At 38.1% G+C, this 8,095-nt stretch overlaps 1 protein-coding gene across 1 annotated transcript in view; it reads right to left on the minus strand.

The window, feature by feature from the left end:
* Positions 1–8,095, minus strand: part of LOC310874920 (leucine-rich glioma-inactivated protein 1-like) — a 429,872-nt gene that overhangs the window by 391,929 nt on the left and 29,848 nt on the right. The gene's annotated exons all lie outside the window — the stretch shown is intronic.

Genomic DNA, 8,095 nt, shown 5'->3' on the forward strand with positions numbered 1-8,095 from the left:
ATACCACCCATCTGTCAGAACTTGCATTCATGATTACATATTAAGTGGCCTGAGCTAACGCTAGACATTTCTGGCCGAGATGGGAGGGTCGCGGCTCAGAAAAACGCGCACCCTGATTGGATCTCATCGATCTGTCCGTCACCCCCGGCCCCTCCTCTCCCCCCTAGTGCAGCGCTACGTCACATAATTTGGAGCGACGCCCACCCGGGAGGGTTGACTCCCACTTTTAAACCAGAGCGGCCAATGCGTTCCTCCAGGCTTTACATTTTTGCACCAACAAAGTGAAAGCCTGGTACCGAGGCTACATATTAAGTAACTCAATCCATCATTTTTATTGAGCTCATAATTTGAACTGAACGATCAGACAACTGTAAATATAGTTTGACAAAGGGCACCCTATAATTCTGACTGTACAGCCTGTCTTCATAATGATTTAGTCAGGTTAGATCTTCAGGAAATGACATCTTTTAGATAACATGCTGCAGTGTGTGTGTGTGTGTGTGTGTGTGTGTGTGTGTGTGTGTGTGTGTGTGTGTGTGTGTGTGTGTGTGTGTGTGTGTGTGTGTGTGCGTGTGCGTGTGCGTGTGCGTGTGCATGTGTGCATGTGTGCGTGTGCGTGTGTATTTATGGGAACAAAGAGAAAGAATAAAACAATCATGTGATGATCTTATATATTTCTGCAGATTTCTGCACCTATCCATGCGCACCCCAGACAGTAGTAATATACCCTAGACAAGTAATAATAATATATTAATTTGCATTGGTTTTATAAGACAAAACAGACAGGTACATCAACAAGACGTAACAAGAAAAAAGATTAACCAGACTATAATGGATAAACGTGAGTAAACCTATCATGATGAGGTAGGCTATCACAATTCAACAGTTGGACACTTTAACAATTAGGCCTGTACAAAGCAGTTGTGTTAGCTAGTTCCTGTTTGTTATAACGCAGCCTCTCCAGTGAAACAACTAACAAGATACCTAGATAGTTCATATTCATTAGATTTTTTTAAATAAAAAAAACACAAAACAACAACGAAAACAACAAAAAAACTAGAAAAAGTGCCCTTCTGGGCACAGGTCTCCACCAGGAGGATAGGAGAGTGTGTGATGTTTGGCAAAATGTTTAGGAGTAATTTAAACATGTTTGTTTGGGTGTGTGTGTGTGTGTGTGTGTGTGTGTGTGTGTGTGTGACGTTTACATTGCCACAGCAAAAGTGGAACAAAACAATGAAAATTAGAGGTAAAAACACTTTTCGGCCAGTTATAGCGCCACCTTGAGGCTGAGTTGAAATTGTTCATGTGGCATTTCTTCCTCGGCCTAGTGGGAATGTGCGTGCACAATTTCACGGAAATCACGCGATGTGTTCATGATTTGCAGCATTTTGTTTGAAACTGAGCACTCCTGTGAACTTTGGAAGCCAATCTTAACCAATCAGGATGGAGTCTGAGAAATCTGAAAGACCGGTTTGGTTGAATGGCTCTAGAGAGACTGTGTACCAATTTGCGCGATGTTTGGACAAAATCTGTAGGTGTACTGTGCAAAAACTTGTTTTGCACAAAGCGGCCTCCTGGTGGCGCTATAACAGGCCGTTCTGGAAAGTTTGGCATCCAGGGAGTGTGTGTGCAAAATTTGGCATCGACCGGGTTAACGGTGGCCGAGATTAGCTGCTCACGGACGTACACACGGACGGACGGAGTGCAAAACATACTCTCCCCCCATGCCTTCGGCCTGGTGGAGACAATGAAGAAAGAAATTCAGCTTAATGATGAATTTGCTCATACATGTTCTACAACATCCCAATGTCACTAAAGACTAAGCTTCAGACCTCCCATTCAACTAGGTTCAATGTTCAAGGTTGTACTTTATTGTTACATCTTGTGTACAGAGTAAAACCTATTTTTGTTTGGCTCAAGTCAATGCAGCAGCACAAACATCAGTCACAGCAAGCACATTCAAGCACATTCTATTCAAGGAATAGAATAAAAAGTACAAGAAAGAGCAAACAAACGAGTAAAAAAAGAAATAAAGAGTAACCTATGTACTGTACATGTGCATGTTTTCCCTGTAGTAGCAAAGTTAGGTAAAGCTTATGTTCCATAATATACAGGGGGGGGGAAAGTTTAGAAAGGCAATTCGAGGCTATGTTCCTAGCTTAACTAACTATACTTCTCGGCCTGGGAGGCTGCCGCTGGGACCCATGATTCACCTATTTCCAACACATTTTTGCTATAGTCTGGGATGGCTCATGGTAGAAGACGGGATTAAGCAATTAAAAATGGGATTGGGTTTTAAGATAGTCAAAGGGAGCTCTGCTCTCAATGCCCTCAATACTTAGAGTAAGCCTCAATACCTTCATACATGATTATCTACCTCACTAAAGTGAGACAGCCACAATACTAGAGGGAGCATCAATAATTATTCTCTCTCTATTGCACCACCAACAAAGGAAGGAGGAATGCCCTGTGAGTTCTGTTTAGACTCGAGTTGTCACGAAAAGGAACAATTCCTACCCACATTTTGGCTAATTTAATTTACATACAAACTCAACAGTTTGAGTTCCAGATTGGATTTTCCATGTTAATAAGAAGTTGGTTATGAACAAAAATGTCCATATAATTAGTGTGAAAACATTGCCCTCTGCTGTCTGGAAAGGGTCATCACATGGAGCCATACCATTGTAGCAGTAATAGTAGTAGCCTACTAATAATGATGATTATTATTATTAATAATAAAATTGTAATATTGATGACATACTGTCACTGTGGTAAGTATATAATTGTAAAATCATAGGTATAACAGCAAAGTTAGTGTTGCTTTTCACACATTGTACATTGATAATCCACTTCAGTTAATTTGATGTAATGCCTACTCTCAGTTCCCTCAGGGCATTATTATGTCTGAACAATATCTCAAGTCATTATAACTATAAACACTGTACGTTTTTCTATAAATAAAAGGGGGAAATCAACGACGGTATAGAAACACTCTTGAATCCAAACAATCAACAAATCCAAGTGTGCCCTGTATATACTGTACAATGTACATACTCAAATACTAAAGGGCTGTCAATTTATTTTCCCAAAAATCTAGTTGTTGTTGAGTTTGTATTGTGTTTGTGATATGAAATGTAATCTTACCATAATCACTTGACTTACTTGATTTATTCCTGTAGGCTCCTAGGTGGAGCATAGGGCCGCAATCACACCCCGCCATCGGACTCTGTTTTGAGCAGTCTTCTTCAGCTGGGCCCACGATAATCCGGTTGCCTTTGCCTCACTCTCCACTGATCTTCTCCAGGTCTGTTTTGGCCTCACCACTTTTCTTTTGCCCTGTGGGTTCCAGTCCAGTGCTTGCCTATAGTGATGTTGTCAGTAGGTTTTCAGAGGGTATGTCCAATCCACCCCCACTTTCTCTTCTTCACATCCTGGCTGATGGCGTTTTGGTTGGTTTTCTCCAACAGGCTGGCATTTGATATTTTATCAGGCCACCTGATGGCCATAATCACATAATCACATCAAACATCATGTCAAGTCATAATGAAGTAAGTCCAGTCACGATTTTTTAAATCGATTAAAATTCAATTTTTAATTGAATCATGACCCCAAGGATTGGAATGAAATCGTGATAGCAGAAGATTCACAGCCCTACATTTCTGAAACAATGACAGCCCATAATGTGCACACGTACATACATAAACTGTAACACGATATGAGACAATAACAACCCACACGTGTGTACATGTACACGCATAAACACAATCATACACATTCTGAGACAATGACAACAATCCCCCTCGGCCAGGTACTATTCTAAGCAGTCCTGACTCAGACCTGACTCAGTAGTTTGTGAAAGGATCCCAAACAAACTGGACCCTAGCTAGTTTCTACCATTGTCTCCCATAGAGTCATTAGCACAGCTATAGGTTACTACAATAGAAGCCAGTGGGACAATAGAGTAGATGCAACCAAAGCTTCCACACAGTTTGGGCTAGTTCCACAATTTTCCCCCATTTTCAGAAGATGGTGATGTACTTACAGTACGCGTTGCATCATGGAATGCTTAGTGATGGAGAAACGTGTTTGGATATGTGTTGAGTACAAATTAATACACTAGAAATTAAAACATATTTTTGTTGCTAGATAAAACCAGGAAGACACACGAAAGGTACAAATGTATATGCACTTTATTCTAGAATCATACTCTTGTAACATTACACTTACATTTTAATGTAATGTTTGAATGTAATACAGCATAGAAATAGTAAAATAAATACTGTTAAAGCATAGTTGTTACAAAACTCCTAAAAAACAAAACAGTTGTAGTATAGTCTCGTAAGGCATGAAGGCTTGAAGTTACTTTAAAAAAAGTATTGAACTAAGCATTTAGCAATATAAAAACGTTTATATAATACTTGCAATTTAGTTTCAACAAATATAGATATAAATCTATGTCAATCAAGCCAAAACAAACAACACAAATTACACCCCTATGGTGATCTCAACATTCTACCAAGAACAATGAATAAATATCACAGTATTGAACCACTTAATAGCCCTATATACTGTAAAATCAATAGCAAAAATTGCCAATATACAAGCTCACAACGCATCAAATTGCAGCACTTTCTGGGCTTGTAGATCAACTATTATTGTAGATTTTTTTAATTATTATTATTTTGAATTATGTTTGAAAATCTTCCCCTATAGGCCTAATGACATGCCCACAATAGGGACGCCAGGGGTTAATAGTTAACAAACAGTATACTGTGCACAAAAAGAAAGAAAGAAAGGGAAGAAAATGATTGAATTGGGATGACATCTGGATGATATCAGGCTGGAATAATGTAGCTTCAGGGAATGTCAAAAACGGATTATCATAAGTCATCATAAGTGTTTTCAACCTTGTCCGGATCAGGGCCCACTTGGAAATCTCAAAAGTGTTCGCGGCCCACCCATCTGACCACTTACCCAGATGCTGGGCCGCTGCATTTTCAGGGCATATTTATTTTAATGGTCAATCAATTGCTTGTGTTCCAGCTTGGATCAATGGAACTAACATAGTATAGTATAGTATAGTATAGAATATTATTATTGTTGTTGTTTTTTTGTGTTTTGGCAACTATTTGGGGGCCTCCCACCAGTGGTCCCCGGCCCTCAGGTTGAAAATCACTGAAATAGATTGACTATTGTTCAATAAAAGTATTAATGGATCGGATTGATACTAATCACTGAACTAATGCTCATGTGACCAGTGAAGTGTGGTTGAACAGCGACATCAGATCATCCCTAGTCACATCCAACACAGTAAAGTTAGGATTAGCTAAAGTAATTGAAAATAATTGCACTTACATAATAATGATTGTGCAGCGCTGACAGCTTAGTAATTCAAGCCATGGAAAATAACAATTAATAAAAGAGTAGAAAAGCTTCAAGTTATGAAGACTGCGACATCAGCCTGAGTCTGAACTCTGAAAGTGCTTTTTATAAAGCATAAAGGAGAACGCCACTGATTTTCTTTGCATACACACACACACACACACACACACACACACACACACACACACACACACACACACTGCATATAGACCATTCTAAATGTTTCTATTCTTATTTGAATCAATGTCTGATTGTTTAAGGAAAATACAATCTTTTTCTAAATATATAATATTGTCATTGAGTGTCAACACAAACACACAAGTAACATATTGTTTTCAGCAAGGAAATATCCCCATAGATGTTAAGTAGCCAACAATGGAAGTTATTACTTTGACTAGTAAAAATACGAATGGCTAATGGCATTTTAAAACTAACTGAATAACTAACTAATTCGTCTTGTATGTTTATGGAATTAAAGTGACAGTTTACTGACACTGACTTTACTGCTCTAGAAGAACATATCTCATCCATGTTCAACTGCTCTGCAGTGAGTTATGGATGTTCTCTATAATTGTTAGAAATGGCAGCATTGCTTACAAAATAGATAAGTAATGTATTGCTATCTTACGCGTAAGCTTCTTAAAAGATCTTCTGGCAGTGGCAATGACAAATTCCAAAATTGAATTCAAGTAAAACTAATAAAAATCTTTCAACAAAAGAATCACACACCCTCTCGCACACAACTTATACAATTTCAAGGAACTAACTAATTCAAGCCAGCAGTTGATGATTGTCATTGTAAATGATGCCAATTAGAGGCTTTTAAATGAAGACGTAATGAAGATTGTAATGTCTCTAAATTATAGGATTGTCTGATGATTTATTTTCCATTTTGGGAAATGTGTGCCTCATCTTGTGAACAGATTGATTGACCCTAAGACCCTTTCTTTTATTCCACTGTACCATTATAAAAAAGGAGAAAATAAATTAAAGGATTAAAGGAAATTAAAGGCATTTACACCATGGATAATGATCCGTTTTATACAGTATATTGACGTACTATGACAGAAAACATAGATGTATCCCAGTGTTCCCAACCTATTCTGGATCAGGGCCAACTTGAAAATATTGAAAGTGTTCGCTGACCACCCATCTGACCTTTTAAATGGCTGCCGTGTTAAGTGGTCAGACAGATGGCCTTTTAAGAGCCTTTATTTTTGATAATCAATCGATTGTGTTCTGGCTTGGTTCAATGTTTATATATATATATATATATATACTCATTCAAATCATAGTGTTTGCCAATTATTTGGGGGTTCATTTCCAATACCTTCGCAGCCCAGCGGTGGGCCCCAAGTTCCAACCCAAATTCTATATATGACCCAGGCTGTTATAAATAAGAAACCAGATCCCTGAGAGTGCCTTACAGCATAACACTGTAATCCTTGCAGCTCTAATTCGGCAGCTTTTTAATAATTTCTGAAATGTTTATATGAGACAGTACCTCACACTTCACTGTCCCGTTTCATAAGGCCTCAAGGTGGAAGTTGTGTGGGGAAACCTCACAGTCAAAGATTAAAGTGATTATAATGCTTCTTTGGTTTGAATTGCACATTCACTGTCATTAGCACAATCTATTAGTATTATTGGTAGTCATCTATTTGCACTAGTATCTGCCAAGCTATCTAGCTAGCGTTATTTGTTTTGTGTTTCTTAAATACCAGTGTGGTTTGCTACAAGAAAATACAATATATACCAATATATATTTCTCTGACAGTTTACCTGGTGACACTATAGAAATGGTCCTAGTTTGTTTAACACCACCAATATGGTACTTGAGCAAACAAGGATAAATAATAATTATGCTAATACCTTTGGACCCAGGTCTTGGTATCACAATACGTGGCATTATGATAATGTATAAGTGAAAGCAGGAATGGGCATATTCAGCTGTTAGTATTACAGCAGGTAGTATTACACCCAGTGACATTTTCGAAAATAGTTTCACCCCATTCTAAAAAGGTATCCTATCAAAATATTTGCCTGTGTTCCAATCTCTATACTGAGTTGCTGAACAGGCTACAGTAGGGCAGAGTTAGGTGCAGCTACGTTGACCTACACAAATGGAGAAATTGACCTTTACAGGTCCATTTATATCCATTTGTTTTACACTCAGAGTTTAATTAACACCAAGGACGTAATTTCAATAAATATGATAGATAATAGAATATGTGATAGTTCTTACATTTTTGCCTCAAAAGCAAATGCAAAGATGTGTGTACCAAATTTGGAAAAACTGTCAGGATAAATTACTCCTACTAGTTTATCCTGGATTAACATGTTCCTCAGTGCATTTAAGCCCTTACAGTACGTCTTTAAACTCTTCAAAACAGCACTGGTTGCACAAAATAAAGGACAAGTAATCATCATCACAGCACCAAAATGTTTAGGAACAATACAGACTTTTCAGCATCGAGCTTTCATCATTGATCAAATGGGTATTATTAACATTCCCCACTTGAACACTTTGAACACAGATGAAAGCTTAACGCTGAAACGTCTGCAGTGTTCCTCATGCTGAATTAAACATGTTGGTACTGTGACAACAAGTACTCCTCTTTTATTGGGCACAGCCAGCGCTACGAATATTTTGTGATACATCTTTCGGTGTAACTCTCCTATCAGTCTCCATGTTGACACATTTAAACCCCTT

This window comes from Protomyctophum parallelum, assembly GCF_964188405.1.
Source record: "Protomyctophum parallelum genome assembly, chromosome: 17".
Lineage (NCBI taxonomy): Eukaryota > Metazoa > Chordata > Actinopteri > Myctophiformes > Myctophidae > Protomyctophum > Protomyctophum parallelum.